Source organism: Ictidomys tridecemlineatus, chromosome 7, assembly GCF_052094955.1.
Source record: "Ictidomys tridecemlineatus isolate mIctTri1 chromosome 7, mIctTri1.hap1, whole genome shotgun sequence".
NCBI classification, from domain to species: Eukaryota; Metazoa; Chordata; class Mammalia; order Rodentia; family Sciuridae; genus Ictidomys; species Ictidomys tridecemlineatus.
In genome coordinates this window covers 38,032,059-38,052,703 of record NC_135483.1, presented here as the reverse complement: position 1 = coordinate 38,052,703, position 20,645 = coordinate 38,032,059, and the positions used below count along the sequence as shown (strand labels likewise).

Sequence of the window (20,645 nt, the reverse complement as noted above, 5' to 3'; positions counted from 1 at the left end):
TTTGCTTTTTTCTTATTCTCTTCCCTTAGCTAACTCCTCTGGCTAACATTTCAAGTATTATATTGAATGGGAGTGGTAAAAGTGGACATCTTTTTCTTTTTCTTTTTTATTTTTGCAGGGTGGGGGGTGGGGGATAGGAGACACCAGGAATTGAACTTAGGGGTACTTAACTACTGAGCCACATCCCCAGGCCTATTTTGCATTTTATTTAGAGACATGGTCTCACTGAGTTGCTTAGAGCCTCACTTTTGCTGAAGCTGGCTTTGAACTAACGATCCTTCTGCCTCAGCCTCCAAGACTCTGGGATTACAGGAGTGCACCACGTTGCCCAGAAGACATATTTTTCTTTTTCTTTCTTTCTTTCTTTTTTTTAAGAGAGAGAGAGAGAGAAATTAAAAATATTTTTTAACATTTATTTTTCAGTTTTCGGTGGACACAACATCTTTATTTTATTTTATGTGGTGTTGAGGATTGAACCCAGCTCCCTGCACAAGCCAGGCGAGCATGTTACTGCTTGAGCCACATCCCCAGCCCAAGACATCTTTTTCTTGAACCAATCTTTTACCAATGTATTTAAAACTCACAAAGTCATACACGTGTCATTGTCATCACTCTACTCTAGAAAATGCTGTGTAATTCTATGTGTGCTGAGGTTGTTGCCTTACCATTTATGTAAAATGGAGCTTGGTCATGGTGCAGGAAGATGATGACTTGTACCTGTTTTTCAATAATTTTTAACTAAGTAATCAGCACACTTGAGGGTGACTCTTCCTATGTGGAAAAGACCACAGAAATTACTGCATGAGGATACGGGATATGAAGCAAATGTTTTGGGATCTTTTTGTCATTAGAGCCCTTTAATCAGGGAGTTACAGGAGTAACAGAAATACATTTAAACAAACTTCAGCAAAAAGAGGAGATGTAGCCAAGCCTGGTGGTGCACCCTTATAATCCCAGCTACTCGGGAGGCTAAGGCAGGAGGATAACTAGTTCAAGGTCAGCCTGGGAAACTTAATAAGAACCTGTCTCAAAATAAGATAAATAAAAAAATGTTTTAAAGGGATGAGGGTATAACTCAGTGTCAGTGATGGAGCTCTTACCCAGCATGTATGAGGCTCTGAGTTCAATCCCCAGTACCTCAGATAGAGAGGGAGTAGGGGAGAGAGGGGGAGAGGGGAGAGAGAGAGAGAGAGAGAGAGAGAGAGAGAGAGAGATGCAATGAAAAAATGTCCAGATAGCACACAGACTCAAGGTCTCCAACACAGCAAGGCTTCAGGAACTGAACCAGAGACTGATGCCTGCCCAACCATGCTTCCCAGCCTTCCTCGTCTCACATATATTACATAAAATAATGATATTTCTGTGGCCCATGGGGATAAAATAATGAGGCTGCTTCATGCAACTGAAAGTGACTTGCTCCCTGGCATACCGATCAGCCACTCAGACAAAGTCCTTTCTTTTTTCTTCCAGTTCCCAATCAGGACCGATATTTACTGAGCTTCTTCCTGGGTGTGGCAAGCACTGTTGTAAGGACTATGCATGCATTTCCTTCACTAGCCCTCTAAGTCAGGTATTCTATTTCCTCCTGTTAAAAACAAGAAAACCCAGTTGTTTAGGAGTTAAGCAACTAGCCCAAGGTCATGAGGTCCAAGGTGGAGGCAGCAGTTGAATTGTTTGCCTCTAGTCCCTGAACCCTAGGCCACAGTGCTCAGCTCTAGCAGGCATTAAAGCTTTCCACAACAGGAAGTGAACTGATCCCCACCCTAGAACCCATCAACCGAGGGAAAGGGGTGGGCTCCGGGGTAGAAACCCACCAGGTGCTCCTGCTATGGAAGTGAGGAAGGGCTGTGTTTGCAGCACGTCCCACTTTCCCCTGACCCACATCTTATCCACTCATGTGTGTTCCAGGGGTCGATGGAGGTCAAAGGCCATCCCTTTTCATGTCAATTACCTACCTATTTGGTGAAGCATCCCAAGGTCGAATCTTTCCCACTCACCTGCCTCAATTTGGGAGCCCTCTTGTCTGAGAACCCTCCCTGTCCAGTGCCTCCAGGCTGGGGTGAGTGTCCTCCTCTGTACTCCCAGAGCTCTTCACATTTGCTGCCATCCGGACAGACACCTCAGAGCAGGAGCTTCACAGTACAGAGTCGGCACCGAACGGCCCGAACTCAGAATCTGCCTCTGCCACTTACAAGTTAGGCACAAAACCTCTCAGTGCTGCTACTTCCCTGTCTGAAAAATGTCATTAACAACTACTGAGAGGATACTTGTGAGGATTCTGTGGAGAAAAATCTGTGAAAAGTGCTAAGAATAGTATATGGAACCAATTTGTACCTACTAAAAAAAAAAAATACTCAGAGCATATATTGTAATTATCTCTTAGCTGTCTTTCTCTGCCCCCAGACTATGAAATCCTTGAATCCAGGACCCTGGCTTTCCTGTCTCTGCATCGAGTGCCCCACACAGGGCTGGAGTCCAGTGCACGGTCATCAAATGAAGCCCTCTCCCGCTCACGCTCAGGCTTGACATGGCTGCAGGATTTGTATGTGGGAACCAATCAGATTGAGAAGTGGCTCAAAAAGGAACAAACTGGAAATGTAGGCTTAGCAGGTAGAAATTTCCTGGATCTGTAAGGCTATGCCATAGAAATATATAGCCTCAGATGCCACATACAGCTGAGCAGGTCAGCAGGTCATACAAGATTGGCCCAGAGAGGTCACCCTGACCCAGGCAGCTGATGGGCTCTGCTGGAGCAGCTCAGGGCTACATGCTACCAAGTTCTGGCCTTGCATGTGTTCACCTCAGCTTCTTCTTCTATAAAACAGGACTGCTCACGTCCACCTGGCCGTATTTCCCTAAGTACCGTGTGAGCAACACCTCTCCAAAGCTTTAAACGGTGACTAGCTTGCCCTCCATCATCAATAATTTAGCTCTTCCTACTACATCATCACCAAACCAACTATAATGCCACACTCTTTTTCTCTTGTGTCAGAATCTTGGACAGTTGTGTGTGTGTGTGTGTGTGTGTGTGTGTGTGTGTACGTGTGTGTGTGAGTGTGTGTGCGTGCGTGTTTTGTTTCTTGCTTTTTGCTTTTATTTATTCAACACTCTGCTGGGAATCATCTGTGACCCAGTTGTGCGTTGGAAGTTTGGGACCCTGTCCTCTTGGCCTCAGTAAGTGTATCTCTGTACTCACAGGTGAACAATAGAGCTTCTTGATCTTCGAAGGCTTCCTTAAGCAAAGCATCATTCTCAGGTTCAAGTTCTCTTGATATTCCCAGGAATGTGAGGGGACAGTGTTTGCCATCACGGAACCCATTTACATGGGGGGATGAACTTGATTGTGTTGTTAAAAGCAAATAAAGAAAGAAGAACAACAAGAAGGAAATCAAACCCAGGTCTGGCGGGACTCTCCTTTAAGTAATAAAGGACTTTCTCATTAGCTTTCTAAGCAACTTTTAGGCTGCTGCTGTGCTGCAGAAAGACTTTTTAAAAATGCTTTGGTTTCATACATGGAGAGCAGCCCTCAGGGTGAATTACTGGATGCCCTACATTAGAGGCCTTAGCTGTAAGAACCATTAGCTATAAAAAGAGAGGTTAATTACGAGGAGAACTTCACGGGCTAAGCAGAGGGAGTTACAGTGATTCCCAGTGGGGGAGCTAATCAGGAGGTTGCATTTGGTGGCAACAGCCCTCTCCTGGTCAAGCGCTTAATGGGAGAGTCCCATTTGCGGTGTCTAGGTTTGTGTTGGGGACCAGGAGCCCTGTGTGTTTGGGTTCATTAGCTTTGGGGATTATTGCCTATGGAGATTCATTAACTAGTGGCAGGGGAGGGGTCAGGGGCAAGAGGAGCTGGCAAGATCCAACAAAAGCTCTCATTCTTTAAAATGAGGATCTTGGTGAAAGTCCAAATAGCCTGCCCAAGGCTGGCACCCTGAGTCACCTGGCTTGGTAAATAGACGTGCACAGCGTTTTACAAGATCTTACTCCTCACTGTCATCTACTCCAGATGATTCTATGACATATGTGCCTTAAAATATGCTCACATATGGAACACTTGATTTCCAAGGGATTGCATGAGTTTTTCTCTTAGAAGCTCTTGAAAACAACATTTTGCTCTTTGTCCCCCCAAAAGGTTTATTTTGAACAGGAAACCCAATTCCTGATGCAACACTCACCGCTGCTAACATTGTGAGAAAAAGGGGCAAAATATAGGAGCTCATCCCATAAAAGGATTTTCTGGCAAGATGTATATGCATTTCAGATACCACTGTCAATTATTGAGCACCTACTACATGCCCAATACTGTGCTGAGCACGTTTCTTTGCCTTGTCCCACAATTCTTGCAATGCTCCCAACTCTCTGGGACAGGGCATGGTCACCAGTTCTGCAGGTGATGAGGTTCAGGCTCACCCTCACAAAAGCCACACCAGGAGAGCAGAGCCAGTTTCTGTACTCAAGTCCTTTGGCTTTGGTCATTTTCCACCATTCTGAATATCCCACTGGTTATTTGTAATGGAACTTAGACCATGTCCTGAGCACTCAAAGGAAGTGGCTTAAGGGAAGAAAGGTTAAAACTTCTATCCCTGTGAGTTTTCTGTATTGTCCTCTAACCTATCCCACCCACCCTCCTGATGCTTCTGGACTTTTTGTTAATCTTCCCAACTTTGGAATAAGTGAGTATATAATAATCATATATAAGAGAAATATGAAGTGCTGGTATGTGTTGATGCTCTATTGCTATTATGTTTTCAATATCTATAAGTAATCTTTTTGTCATAACATTTTCAAATTGAATTATGTTTTAAGCCGATCCACTTCACTGTGCTAGCACAGAAGATAGTCCATCATTCTGAACTTCTGCTGTTCATGCCAATCTGGCCATAGAGGCAGTTATATGACGAGCTACTTAACAATGGTCATGTCACAGGTTAATAAAAATTAATGCATTTTGACCTTTAGTCTTTGGTTTCTTATCAACAGTGAGCCAAAGCATTTTAAACTTTCCAATATTTTATATTTAGCAATAATAAGGCATTTCCAGTTGAGTTCAGCCAAGGTGGTATGCAAATGAGGGGCTGACACTGTTTGGGAAGTTGCTGGATATGGTAGCAAGAGCATGGTTTTGGGTGCCAGCTTTCCTGAGTTTGACTCCTGATATACCATTACCCATGCTGTGATCTTGGGCAAGTTACATCACCAATCTGCATCTTACTCTCTTCTCTGCAAAAACAAAGTGAGATTAAGGACTGAGGTTTAGCTCCGTGGTAGGATGTCTGCCTAGCATATGTGAGGCTCTGGGCTGGATCCCTGGCATGAAACACACACACACACACACACACACACACACACACACACACACACACCATGAAGTATTAATTTATGTAGTATTCAGAACAATGCCTGGAGCAGAGTAGCTCTATTTAAGTGATTTCTGTTATTATTCAGCAAGAATAATGAATAGGACCCAAAAATAAATTGAGGCAGCAGCTACCATGAGATCAGGAATCGGGATTTATGTATGTTTGGATTGTACCATCAGGACCTTCTGGAATTGAAGTACTTAGAGTACTAAAGAATCAGTGATCGTCTTAGTTTCTATTTCCATTTAAAAAATTGCAACAGACTGGGGAATATATAAAGAATAAAAATTTATTTCTTACAGTTCTGGAGCTGGGGAGTCCAAGGCCCCTGGCACCGGGTCTGTTAATCATCCCAACTTTGGAATAAGTGAGTATGCACTTATCATATGTAAGAGAAATATGAAGAGCTGTCCTCCTCCAAGACGACTCCTCAACGTTGCATTCTTACATGGCACAGGTGAAAGGTCAAGGGCTTCCCCTTCATGATTTAATCACCTCCTAAGGGTCCCACTTACTATTATCACATTGGTGATTAAGTTTCAGCACATGGATTTGGGAGGGAACATAAAATTTCAAACATAGCAGAGATGTATTCATTACTCTCCTTCTCTAACTCACCTCTTGGGCTTTACCCTATGATGTGTTTTGGGAAATAGTTATGAATAAGTTTGTAGTTCACAAACAGGCAAACTCTTTGAAGATGTTTAAGAATAAATAGCTCATGAGCAAAAACTTTGATTACCCTAGGTAGAATTCATGGAATGTATTCAGTATAATATAGTTAATAGGTAGAAATCGTGTATATTAATCCCAGATAAAGAGGGATGAAAGGACTAAGAAATACTTAATATTTATGATGCATCTGAGTACTAAATATGCATAAGGTACCAGATAGATATAAGACTAAATTTAGGCACTAAATAAATGTGAGCATTTAATATTCATGATCTCCTAATTGGGCTACATATTGGCTACTCTTCTAGCCTCATGGCTTCTGCCCCAAAAATGCAAATAGAATGGAGAGTTGCTCGTATCTCTACTAGAACAATATGGGCGCAAGGCAATCAATCCATCATGGGCCCCTGTGTTGGCGGTCACCATGACCACCCTTGTGGACAATTATTTTCTAGAAAGACTCACAGAAATCAGAAAAGCAGATAAACTCATGGTTACAATCTGTTAAAGCAAAAAGATATAGATTAAACTCAACAAAAGAAAAAAAATTGCCTAGTACAAAGGACAAGAAAAACCCTGTGAAAGCTTCTAGTTGTCCTCTCGCAGTGGAGTTGTGTGAATAACACTTAGTTATCCCAGCAATGATGTTTGGCACCATATACAAAATATTACCAACCACGGAAGTTCAACCAAGTTTTGGTGGCTATGGTTTTTATCGGGATTCAGCTACATGAAGTATGTACCTGTGTAAACTGAGTCACTCAGACTCCGGACTCCCATAGGTCAAATGGCCCAAGGCTGTGCTCTAAATCACATTGTTAACAAACACTATCCAATGTGGTCCAAGACCCCAGGAAATCAAAGACACTTGTATCAGAAAGAACATTCCACAGGCTTAAAGGTTATCCTCTAAAAACTGATCTAGAGGCCAGTCCTTTCTTTGGAATATATAGAAATTGAAAACCCTAAGCCCAATGCACAGCAGGGTTCTTATACCACACTTACAGCAAAGCCTGAGTGTGTTACTTTACCCTGTCTCTCTCCTCTTGTTTCTCTGTGTTTTAAGTTGACTTAACAAATATTGTGATTTGAGCCTTTTGGTTTGCTTGGTGAGTGAGGTTTTCTGGGATATTTTGTCTGATTGTGTATTTCAAGACTACCACCTAATGTATTTGAAGCTCATTTCTCCCATGGCATGTCCTGCCTTCATCATTTGCCACTGGTGGGTGTAGAGAGGTAATGTATCAGTCAGCTCTGCTGAGATATGCCACAGGAGGAAACCACCCTAAAGCTTGCAATGACCCCAATTTCTTATTTATTGGCCTCACTCTTCTCCTATGGCTGTTGAGAACTATAAGCTGGCATACTTATAGCCTGGCAATGCTAGCTAGATGAGAGATTCTCTTTCCCAAGAGCTCCACCACAGACCAAGAAGTTGACAATTTTGATTTGCCCAATCACTCTCATCACTGAGGTGGGGCAGTAGCCAGGCCTGGTGACATGGCCACCCTTGATGCTGGGTGCTGCAGTTAGTCCCACTTGAATCACATGGATTAAGGATGAAAGAAAGCATTTCCCCAAAGGAAAATGGAGTTGTTGTCTACAAAAAAAAAAAAATGTGTCCTAGCAGGCCAAAACAATTTATGTTCTCATAGGGTACAAAAAAAAATCCATGAATATGGGTATTCATGGATGGATGGATGAATGAATGCAAAAATGCATTGCCCAAGACAAGGGTCTCTAAGATAAGAAACTCACAATAAAAATATTTCTTGTGTATCCAAACAGTAAGAGGAGTCAGGGTTAGACTAGGTTAGTCAAGGTTAGATAAACTTTGCTTCTCTTTCACAAAAAAAAAGACACCAGGAAATTTAGGGGAGATGGTGCTTTAGTCAGCTTTTTCATCACTGTGACCAAAAGACCTGACAAGAACAACTCAAAAGAGAAGTTTATTTCCGCTCACAGTTTCAGAGTTTCAGTCTATGGTTGGCCAACTCTACTCTGGGCCTGAGGTAAAGTAGAACATCTTGGCAGAAGGGTATGGTAGAGGAAAGCAGGAAACCAGGAAGCAGAGAGAGCTCCACTCACCAAGGACACAATATATATACCCAAAGGCACACCGCCAGTGACCTATCACCTCCAGCCACACTCTACCTGCTTAGAGTTATTACCCAGTCAATCCATACCAGTAGATTAATACACTGATCAAACTACAACTCTCATAATCTAATCATTTTACCTCTGAAAATTCTTGCATTGTCTCACTGCATATATAAACGACAACATTCTTTCCTTGGTCCCCAAAAGCTCATGCTCATCTCACAATGCAAATTATACTGAGTCCATTTCCAAGAGGCCCCATAGTCTTGATGGTTGCATCTTTGCCCAAAAGTCCGAGTCCAAAATTTCATCTGAGTCTCAAGGCAAACTCTAAGTTGTCAGAGTAAGATGAAAAGCAAGTTACATATATCCAACATATAGTAGTAAATATTTCCTTTTCACAAGGGAGAAATGGGGGCATAGAGAGAATGGATGGGACCTAAGCAGGACTGAAATCCAACTGGGCAAACAAGTCTATAGTTCTAGATCCAGCATCTAGGACATATGGCCTTGTGATGTTTTCTCCAAAGGACTTGTGTAGCTCTGCCCCTATGGCCTGGCTGGTTGCAGCCCATATGGCTTCTCTCTTGGCTTGTTTCTACTCAATTCCTGTAGAGTTTTTGGCTGAGCATAGGGAAGAGTCTTTTTATACCTCCCCTGCAACAGGGTGCCTCAAGGTCTCTTCTCAAATGAATTTTCACTTTTATACCCTTAAGCCTGAGATGGGTATGGTCTTGCCAATTCCTGAGATGCTCTCAAGCCATATTTCCTATTATCTCTGTGAAAGAACTTAGCATCCCTTTAGTAGCTGTAATGTCTTTAACATTCACAACTTTCTTAGTCTCAGTTTTACTCACACTTTTCTGGGCAAACTGCAAGTTTTCCATATCTTTCTGCTTTGCTTTCTGCTTTGGATTATCACAGTAAACTTGGCTAAAAGCTACCAGTGATAGCCTTGCCACTGCCTAAATTTTACACTACCTTGAAATTTCATCTGCTAGATTAATTAGCACATCACCTTTAAATTCAGCTTCACAAAAAGTCTCAGGACCTGGGAAAAATGTAGATAATCTCTTTGCTAGAACATAGCATGAATGGTCTCTAGTCCAATTGCCAATAGAGTCATTCTCTGAAATCTTATGAACCCAGTCTTTACTATCTGACATCCTATCAGCATTCTGGTCTTCTGAGCTCTCACCAAAATTGTCCATTAAAGTCCATTTGCAACATCCTAGAGTTTTGCCAGCCTGCACCTTAAAACTTTTCAATCCCACCATCTCCAAGAAACTCTAAAAGCTTCTGAACTACATGGTCAGATTAGTTACAGCAACAGCCCCATTCCTGGTACCAATTTCTGTTTTAATTAACTTCTTCATCACAGTGACCAAAAGACCTGAGAAGAACAATTTAAAGAAGAAAAGTTTATTTTGGCTCACAGTTTTAGAGGTTCAGTCCATGGTTGGTTGACTCCGTCACTCAGGGCCTGAGATGAGGCAGAACATTTTGGCAGAAATGTGTGGTAGAGGAAAGCTCAGGACATAACAATCAGGAAGCAGAAAAGGGGAGGGATCTGCTCACCTAGGTATATATATATATATATATATATATATATATATCCCAAAGATACACTCCCAATGACCTACCTTCTCCAGCCACACCCTACTTGCCTAAAGTTACTGTCAGTTAATCCATATTAGTTAGTTAGGTTACAACTCTCATAATCTAATTGTTTTACCTCTGAATATTCTTGCATTGTTTCACATATGAGATTTTGAGGGACATCTCACATCTAAACCATAACAGATGGTGAAGGGGGACTATTGAAAAATAGGTATACAAAACAAAGAATAAGAACAGAGAAGAAATTCTCTAATAGAGACCATTACAATTTTAATAGGACATCTGCTCTAAGCACTGTGGTTTTTCCAGATGCTGCTATTGTTGTTATATCTTTCTCTTGGTGCAGTAAGTTGACTGCAATTGTCATGGGCAATTACAGTCCAGTACACAAAGTCACAAGTCCCATCTGGAGACATGGTCACCTCCACTGGCACAAGCCAGCAGGATCCTCAGGAAATATGAGCTCACTCCACAGGGCTTCTCAGATTCTCTTCAACTTCCTAACTCAAGCCTTTCCTTTAGGTCGCTCCTTCGTTCTCAGCCCTGTTTGTGTCCCCTGAAAGCTGCCATTTGAAAAGCTGATTTTCAGAATGGGATTTGGCAGGGCAAATAGAGCCCCGGTTGGGAGAGTACATCTACCCTGCTGAGAAGGTTATGAAAAAGGACACAACTATAGATTCCAGCAGCAGGTACAGGCAGAGAGCAAAAAAGCACCATGCACACACTCACATACATAAGTACCTTGAACTGCTTTTGTGCACAGCTTGTGTTCAGCAAGCCCTCAGCATATTTTAGCTCCAAACCCTTGTCTTATGTTATTTTTCATCCTGTGCTACATTTCAGGGGAAATGCAATCTGCCTCTTTCTAATTCATCTGACTTCAATTTTGTCCTTAAGATTTATTAACCCATCTTTTGTTTATTAATTCATACAGCTACTCTTGGATAACAACTCCAGTTTTCCACAGTTGAGTAGACATCGGTGTCTTTTGTGTTGATATCAGAGCTTTGTTTCAGAGTGGTAGTTTTCTTCAACCCAGAAGTTTTTAAGGGTCATGAGCATCTGGGCTAATGGGTTCCAGTCAAGGGTGCCTTTTGAGGTAAGATGCTTCCTCCATTTAGCTCTGATGTGAGACTGAGTCTGCTTGGAATCTGGGACCTAATATCTTGCATCAAGACTTATGATGTCCATCTCAGCCAACTTAGGGTTCACTGTAAGAAAATGTTTGGACTATAGCTTGCAAATAACCAGCCAAAAATTATGCTCAGCCAGGCACAGTGGCATGAACTGTAATCCTGGAGGCTCCAGAGTTCAAAGCCAGCCTCAGCAAAAGCGAGGTGCTAAGCAACTCAGTGAGACCCTGTCTTTAAATAAAATATAAAATAGAGCTGAGGATGTGGTTCAGTGGTCGAGTGACCCTGAGTTCAATCCCCATTCCCCCCCAAAAAAAAATTATGCTAAAAAATTATGCAGAGAAATAAAGTCACTTGTAGAAACTTTTGCCAACCTGGCTGATCTTGAAGCATGAATGAAGCAAGAGACTTAATTTCCTAATAGTGCCTCAGTTGGGCACAGGAAGGGAAGCCCAGCAGAGATCACAGCATTACCCTACACACATACACACAGACGTCCTGGAGGAAGTGGTGACTTGGCCCACTTCCTAATCTCATCCTCGAGGAGCCTGAACCCAGTGAGCTTGAAGCACTTGACCCGTGGGATGATAAACCCCAAAGTCAGGCCTCCTCCCTTCAGCATGCTCTCCAGGAGCCACAGGTCTGAGGCCTCTTGAGCCTACCCAAGCCCCAAGCAGCTTCCTGCAGTACACCTACTTCCCTCAATGCATGCAGCTGCCATATATTACAATCAATGGGAGACCTAAAAGACAAAACAAAACCAAAAAATGAACCCTTGGGACCACCAAGACCAATGAAACTGGGCTCTCGGGGTTACAGCTCTGGACATCAGGATTTTTTTTTTTAAGTCTCCTAAGGTGACTTTAATGTGTGGACAGTTTGAGGGCTGATTCCTGGCTGAGATGGATCTCTCCCAGGGTGGTCAGCCAAACTGAACCAAGAATACATGTTGGTGGGGGCCTAGCGATTCAAGTGATAGGCAAAGAGCAATGATGGCCTCAGAGGCTAGGAAGTGACTCTAAGGACTTGGCCTCTGCAGAGCATGAAGAGATGACACGGGGCATCTGAAAGGTGTGTTCTATCCCTTAAAAAATCACTTGGCTCTCCCTGCTCTCGGTGCAACCAGATTCTTGTCACAGATAATTCCAAACGTACCCTTCCCCAGCCGTCTCAGCTGGCCAGAAATTCTGTAAGATTTTCTGCTTCATCCTCTTTTATTACCTACCAATCTCCACTCATTCCAGTTTGGACTAGATATAATTAATGGCAGCAAGAGCTTTCCAGCCTACAAAATTAATACAGAAATGGCTGAAAAACCGTCTTGATGGCATAAAAAAGAAACATTCCTTATAATTTGCAAACAGTCCGTCCGCTGCATCTAGAACTGCACCTTTTCACCTGCAAATTCGAGAGCTGACTTGATATATGATCTTCATTAGGCCTCTTTAGGAAAGAATGTCACATCTGAACTTGACTTCAGGAAATCCAATCCTCATCCACCTTGGTACGTAAGGTCAAAGTAACAAGATTGATTGATTGATTTCGCTAACACATAAAAATTGTAAATATTTATGGGGTGCCCAAATTAATGGGAGGCTTGACGTATCCCTTTGCCTACCTCCCACACCATTTCATGCGAATTCAACTTTCAGAGTCCAGGTATTAATACTGACAATTCACCTGTTAAAGATGGGGGGATGTAATTTTTCACACAATGAACTAGATAACCCACTGGCCCAAAATTAACGTATTTAAATGAAAACTTTAGTCTTAGATAGAATAAAGCCAGACTGGTGAGAGGAAGCCAGAGTGGGCAAGGCAGACCAGGACTCTGAATTAGAAATAATGTTTGGAATGACCAGACCTGAGAGAACCAGATGTCAGCACTCAGGAGACGGCTCTGTCACAGAGAGAAAGCAGGAGCTGCCGCTGCATTTCCTATATTCTCTGTAAGTGGAGTTGCCCACGTTCCAAGTGGCCTCACTGGTCTTGCCACAGATGGAAGAACTGGTGAGAAAACCCAAAATCTGACCCACCTCATGGGTTTCTCTAAGCAGCCAAGTGATACCAACTTTGTCTTCGTTACTTTACATGATAGATTTTAAGAACCAGGCTCTCAGCTTAACTTGAGCTGCCTTTGGCTTCCTGCTTTCTGCCTGTGCTTTGCCACTGAAAAGTCCTGACTGACCTTGGTCAAGTCACCCACCATCAGCCTCACTTTCCTGTTCTGTACAACCAGCCTGAAGGATGACCTCTCAGGCATCTCCACTCTGCCTTCCTGGAGGTCTAAGTCTTCACTTTCAATCTGTTTCCAGTTAAGTGACGGACGTGAATGGCTCAGAGGAAGGTTCTGAAGGACAAGATCTAACCTTCCCCTGCCAGAGCAGCATACAGAAGCACATCTACCAGTTGCCCCCGCTCTCCTTGTGGTACTTAATGCACCCAATTGGGATTTGCCTACTTGCCTGTCTTCTTGGCTGGGCGTGTGCTTGGCTTCCTTTGGCTCCTTCCCCTGCATCATTCCCAAATGTGGTCACCATTCATGTGCTGTGTAGACATCCACGTACCCCACACAAGGCCTCCATTTCTGACCTCCACAAAGGCAAGAGAGTGACCCACAGTTGGAAAACAAGATAGAAAGAGGAAAAGGAAGTCCCATAGCCTAAGGATTTTAATTCCCCCCACCTGAGGAAGCAAACAGGAGGAGCTAGGAGAAGGGTAAGAGAAGCTCACAGAAATAGCCTCAGGACACTTGCACAGGAACAGCTCCTGGGTGCCCTCTGGCCTGTGGTTCTGTGCCAGCTTTGGTTTCTTACCTCTGATGGAACTGGGAGCAGGTTGGGGTGGGGCTACAAAACCAGATTTCAAAGCATCTCTCATTCTTTGACTCCAAGAAACAAGCCCGTAGGCTTCCACCTACAGAAATATTTTTGACAGGATTTTTCCTTCTGGGGGTTTGGGAAGGAAATAAGATATAATAAGTCATTCAGAAGGGCAGGGCAGCAGGAAGGAGGGGGGACAGCTCACAGAATAATAATCAACCATCATAAATTAATATTGAAACTGAAACATGTAGACTCCCATTTAGGGCATAAATGATTAGTTCTCACACAGACCAAGTCTTTACAAATATTTAAGCTGGAAAGGGAGAGAGGAAAGAAATCCACATTTGCAGGAAATATCTGAGCCTTGGCTTGAGAGACTGTGGGGCCTTCCAGGACAAGAAATGACGCCTTGAGCAAGTTCAGTTCCCACTCCTGCCCTGCAGCAAGCAACTGCCTTCCAGTCCACCCTGGAGCTCTGGCTGGAGGGTCCCTCCACACCATCCTTTCCACACCAAACCTCCCTGGCAGAAGCAGGGGACTTGTAGGTGGACACTCTTTCTTTGGAGCATGTTCTTCATGCAAGCCCAGAAATAAGATGCTAGTAAAAAGAAAATAAATGTTTAATTTGAACTAAAACTATAACAAGATTTAAAGATCAGACTAAAAGCACCACCTGGTTGAGAAAAGTCAGTTTAAAGACAAAAGTCAGAATATAAAGTTTGATTTTAAAAAAAGAAGAATTATGAATTCCAGAGTCCTTTGTGGATCTTGAACTTGCTATTGGAATCAGGGCCATTTCACAGAATATACCTTGACTGTTATGAATAGGGGTAGTAATAATGATGAAGATAAATAGGGTTATCTGAAATTAAACAATGAGTCGTTCTTTATTATGAGCCCAAATTACTTTCTATCCATCATGTCATTTGATCGAACAATCTTGATAAAAATGCCAACCCAGTCCAAGGCAGTTCAAAGACAATCCTGTGTGTTAGGACCTGATGTCCCACATCACCCATTCTCAGAACCAGAAGGAATCACGGAGTCCAGGTAGATCATTCTACAGATAATGGTAAGAAACTCTGGTTAAAACAGGCCCCAGGTTCCACACTCTACATTCTCTACCTCACTGACTCCTCTCAATCCCCATCCCCAGTTTACTGGAGTGGAAGCCAAGGCTCAGCAGGGCTAAGCCCCCTACTCACTATCACTCAACTGGCAATTGAGAACCAGGCTCCGTGGCTCCAAGGCAGTGTCCTGACTGATCGGGACATGCCCTGCTCCTATCCTACACAATCCCACGTTTTTACTAGCAGAGGGACAAGGTAATGACAGATTTTCTGCCTCAGAAGCGAAGGGTCCAAAAAGAAGACAAATGAGAGTGAGAAGACCTGTACTAATGAGCTGTTTGACCTTTGGAAAAGCAGCCTCCCACGGCCTCACTTTCACTTTCTGTAAAACAAGATGCTTAGACTAAATGCTCTCAAAAGAATCATCGAGCTCTAACATTTTATGATCCCGTGAAATACTTCATGTCTGCTGACAGGCAAGTATGATGGGAATGGAAATGTGGCTGTTAGCTAAAAAAGAAGGAAGGAATAACCATTGCTCCTTTTACATTCCAGAGAAGCAGCAGAATTCCTCCCACTGGACCCTTCAAATGCATATGATTAGGCCTTTGGTTGTTAGCATATTTCTTCTAAAGGAATTTCTAAGCCCTCTGATGCTCATAAGTGATTTCAGCACTTCAGAATCCTTCTCAACACAGCACCACCAATCATTGATTCAAGTGGGTGCGCAAGATAAAATGCACATTGTGTCCTTCTCATAGAAGATTATCCGTTTTTTGTTTTTGTTTTTGTTTTAGAAAGGTATATGCCTTGTGGGCATCTCAAGGTTAGATTTGCAAAGACTGCTAAATGCAATTGCCAGGGACAAGGTCAACATGCATATGAAAATGAGGTAGCTCAAGCTGTGGCCATCAGTAAGATCTGACAGTACCATTCATTAACTCTCATCATTAGAGCTTAACCCCTCTGGGTTAGGAATTGATCTGTTCCCTTTCAGCCAGGGCAGAGAGAGAACAGCTTCACAGGGAGAGTGGACACTCCAAACCCTGGGGATTCCTGTCTGGGAGGGTGGTAGTTGCTCTTAGAATGCCAACTCCCACGGGGCTCGGGGACAAAACACACCAATCCTGTACAGATGAAAGTAACCTGCCAATCTATCTCACTTCTCTCGCCTTTGGGAACGAAGATGAGCTTGTGGAATCTTGGCCGCAAGCTATAAATAACAGTTGAAAGGAGAAATGGATGATGGGCAGCTTCTGGCTGCTGCTGCTACTGCACCAACAGACACCAAACCATTTCTCCAGAAAGAAGCAAGTGTCGCCTGGATTTAATTTCTCCTGAACTCTGGCTTTCTCGTCTCATCACCTTCTCCCTGTGAAAACTTGGATAATCAACCATCGCTAAGCAAAATCTCACTTTCTTCTTTTGAGCCAGGCACTCCCAGGAGGCCCTGTGATTCTCTGCATGTGTTCTCTAAGGGAAAAGAGTCTCCCTTGAAGTCCCCACTGGGTGTGCCATCCACCCAGCACATTGAGTAGCCACTCAGTGAGAAATGCAGGGGATGCAAGAGAAAGGAGTGGGGACACGGTCATGGAACGGGCAATCTAGATGAGAAGATGGCTACAAGTAGTTACACATGATAAATGGAGTAACTTTCATATCCCAAGTGGTGTGAGAGAGGATGGTAGACAAAGGAGCATCAGATGGGGCCGCCATGGAATCTGGGTAGTATATGGTAAAAAAAAAAAAAAAAAAAATCACATACACTCATTAATATACACAAATCCTCGGAGCTTTGTAAACATGGTGACACGGTTAGTATTACTCCCTCTTCGCCTCAATTGCAGGCATTTTCCTTAAAAATCACCTCCAAATGCAAGGATGAGCCATGTTTTCCAGGTTCTAGGCACAGCAATGGCAGCAGGAGTGGATGTGGCCACCATAGCTATCAACACAGTGAGACAATAACACAACAACAGCGTGGTCCCCACCACAGCAGCTGCCCCCTTGGTCCAGTGAATGTGAATGCTCAGCAGGTGCCATCTGCCCTTTCACCTCCTCACCTGAGGAAGGGTCGTAGCTCTCTGTGGTTACTAACCTCTGGCTTCCCTCCCCTTCCCTTTTTGCTTTTCAGATTTCCAAATCAATTCCCCAAAGTGAATTCTCCCTATTGGATATCTCTGGCACCTTTCGGTTTTCCTGATTGGACACTGACTGATATGGGATACAAAGATGTCTAAGAGATGGCTCCGTCTTCTGGGTCTGCTGAGGACCACCTTGACCTTCCCTTTCTGGTAGACATTGGCAGTCTTGGGCTTATGGCTGCTCGTGCCAGTCTCTGCCTCCGCCTCCCTGTGTGCGTCTGATCTGCCTCCTTTACATAAGGACATCTGTGATGGAGAAACCAGGAGAGTCTCCTTATCTCAAGATCCTTCACTAAATCATGTCTCGTGAAGTTCACTTCTCCATAAAAGGTAACATTTACATGTTCCAGGAATCAGGGCCTGATTTCTTTGGGGGCCATTATTTAGCCTTCTATAACTCGGGTCCCTGGGCTGAGCTGATGTCCTGAGTTCAGCGGAGTTTATGTTATCCCCTGGGTCACAGCCAAAATCAAAGCCCTATTGATAGGGATGAGAGGTTGCAAATAGATAGGCAGGAGAGCCCACCTGGAGATGAGAAGGCAAGTTTGCTGAAGGGAGACACCCTAATCCTAAGACTGACTCCCTGCGTGCCTCCAAAATACGCAGCTAGTATCAGAACGGGCGTTGGCTGGGCTTGTTCTTTTGGAGGATTGGGTGGAGGCAGGAATGGCAGAATTGGTCTCGCAGAAGTTTATACTGGCCCAAGAATTCATTGGAAAAACAGTCTGGCTACTAGATCACTTAACAGGAACTCAGAGATCCTGTCTTCCCTAATCGGTGGAACTTTCTATGCCAACAAAATCAGCTTCATTTTTTTTTTTTTTTTTAACGTAGCAGACTTTTTCTCCCATGTCCAGCTCCACCCTCAGGAAGGAGAAAACCCTCTATCTTCATATCTACCCACATGGTACTTGGCATGAGGACTATGGGCACTCAAATTTTGTCTCAGGGTTATCTGACAAAAATCCAAGCTAGGACAACTTTCATCTCTTTGGGTCCACCCGTATGCCCCACACTCCCCTGGGCCTGGTGCCCAGAAAAAGCAAATCTTTCTTTTCACTCTTACAGGTTCGTACCTTGAAACCTGGTCACTTTGGTAATAGCATGAGAAAACAGATGTGGCTCAGCATGTCCTTGCAGGTCTTTGTCAGACAAGATTTTTCCCTCCTGTTTGCTTATTATCTCATTTTTTTCACTTCAATTTAGTTTCCTGCCACAATAAACACCCACACTTCTTTTCAGACACTATTCCAAGGTCGGCTTTTGGTAAACTTCAAGTTTTTCTTGCTATTTTGTTTATTTATAATTTTTAAACTTTCCCTCCTCTTTTAGAAAAAGAAGCAGATTCATGACCCCTGAGACAAGTCTAGCCAATCACTTGACCTCCTTCCTCTCTCCTGAGATAAATGCTGGCCAACGGCTCTCCTAGAGATCTTCTGTCACTTGCCCCCTCTGCAGCTATCAGAAACTGGATTTCCTGAATCAGCTCTTCCAAAGCTGTCAGTATTTATCTTTCTGGTTCCCAAATTTTCTCAGTGTAGTTGACATTGTTTTAATGCAGACAGGCTTGAACTTGATCCAGGGTGCCTCTGCCTCAATTGACTGGCATCCCATGCTCTACAGTGACAAGACCCTCCAAGTCAGCTTTGCCCCAAAGTGAGTCTCGTGACCTCAGTAATTACTGCCCCAATACTGGGCGTCTTTCACTGCATGTGGTCCATGAGACCTGCTTATAGTGATAATTGCTCATGTGACGAAAAATACAAAACTATTATAAATAACTATTTTTCAGTTGCTAGTAATTTGATGAAACTTCTTCAATGTTACTCCCAACAGAACCCAAATCTCTGGAAAAACCCTTGAGCCAGGTTTAGTGGAGAGTGAGTTCTGCCCCTACCTTTCCAGCCTGCTTTTCTGCCCACCCCAGAAGTTTCTAAATGATTACAAGGTTGGTACATGAAGCAAAGATGGAAAGCCCTAGACAAAGTGCTGGGGTGTGGAAACCACAGAATCCTGGATTACATATCTCGCATGTGACCCTAGACAAGTAAAGTAACTGCTCTGAGCCTCAGTTTACTCCACCATAAAGCAGAAAGGCTCCACAGAAAGAGCTGGGCAATAATAAAGCAAGATGCTGCATACAGCAGTCCAGTGCCCTTGAACCAGTGTCCCCTTGCACATGGACGTGGTTCGAGTCCTGGTTTCCCCAGCAACTGACCTGTGGAGAGCAGTGTGAAGAGGCACCAAGCAAGAGAAGAAATCTTAAGGCATAAATTGAACTAGAAAAATCTCTGCAATATTCCAAACCTCTCAAAAGCCTGGTCGGTTATCATTTCTTGACTTCCCTGCTGTTTATGGAGTCCTGTCTACCGTGCACCATGCTAAGCACTTAACTACATCCATCGTCTCTTTGAGACTTCTCAACAGCCCTTTGAGGTCAGTAGCATTATCTTCCTTTTATGGGTGAATAATCTGAGTGAGGGTGTGCTAAACAATATGCTCAGGGTCACTCATATAAAAAGTTGGAGTTAAGGTTTCAAATAGTTTTTTTTTCTGACTTCAAGAGCTTTTGTACAAATTCACATATAAATTTCATTCTAAGAAATGGAAAGCCAGTGCATGCATATTTTAAGATAAAGTCTGAGCTCTTGACTGTTTTTCACTTTGTTTAGGGTGAGGAACAGGATGCAAAGCCGCCATGGGAACTCATATGCATTTGGGTAATCACACTGAAAAATGTCAACTTCCTGAAAGGAGCTTGATTTCAGGACTACCAGCATGCACTCTATCTCCCCAAATGTCCAGTGACTAACTTCTCACACATTTGGGATTTGGAAACTCAAACCTGAAAGTGAATGGCTCAATGACTTTCCAAACTAGACTGCAATGTGATTTTTTTTTTTCCTTAGAGATGCATCAAACAGTAGAAAGCATCACCAAGACACAATCTCCATGTAGGAATTTCTGACTGAATAAAATCACACATCAAAGGACAAATCAGAGTCCAGTCAGGTTGGATGAGAAAACACACGGTTTAAGAAGTGGTGGTGGGTAGATGTCCACTGGGAGCAGAACTTTGCACTTCCTGCCCAAGAACCTGTGATCTTAGCCTGTCCACAGTACATGCTGTGGCCCCGAGCGTGGGACAGAGGATCCCCAACATTCCTCAGCTGATCCAAAAAGAGACACCAAGTTTTATAAAGAAAATGACTGTATAGAAAGCAACTTAAAACTAGATGCTGGGTCCTCAGGACATTCTACCAAAGATTCTGTGCTAAGTCACTTTTAGCACAAACATTCTAGCTAATATTTTTTTTAATTTAGGTATTAAAAAATCAGAAGCATATTTTGATATTATAAAATTAATCAAAAAAAGTGAAGTATACCACCTGATATTAGGATGGATTTAATGTATTTTTTTAAAGATGTGGCAAAAAATATATGTCAAATACAGAAAAAAAGTAACTAATGGAAATAATTGATTTTTGAAGTATTGGTCTATGCTGAATAGCCACTGTGAGGTGCAAAATCACAGATCAGGTTGGGGACAAATGGCTTACCTCAGTGAGGGGTTTTTCTGGGCTGTCAGGAAAAAAGACCAGGCTGACAGGGCAGAGGGAATTGACAGAGGAAGGGACCAGAACATCTGGAGTCTGAACAACCAAGAATAAAAACATGGATAGCAAGCACATCCAAAGACAGCTCCCACTCTGTA

At 43.2% G+C, this 20,645-nt stretch overlaps 1 long non-coding RNA gene across 1 annotated transcript; it reads right to left on the bottom strand.

Moving 5' to 3' along the window:
- Nucleotides 1–10,656: 10,656 nt before the first annotated feature.
- Nucleotides 10,657–13,825, bottom strand: LOC144365290 (uncharacterized). Its single transcript, XR_013423596.1, has 2 exons — nt 13,708–13,825; nt 10,657–13,483 (listed from the first exon to the last, which is right to left on the bottom strand). It is a non-coding gene; the product is annotated as an uncharacterized LOC144365290 (long non-coding RNA).
- Nucleotides 13,826–20,645: the final 6,820 nt, after the last annotated feature.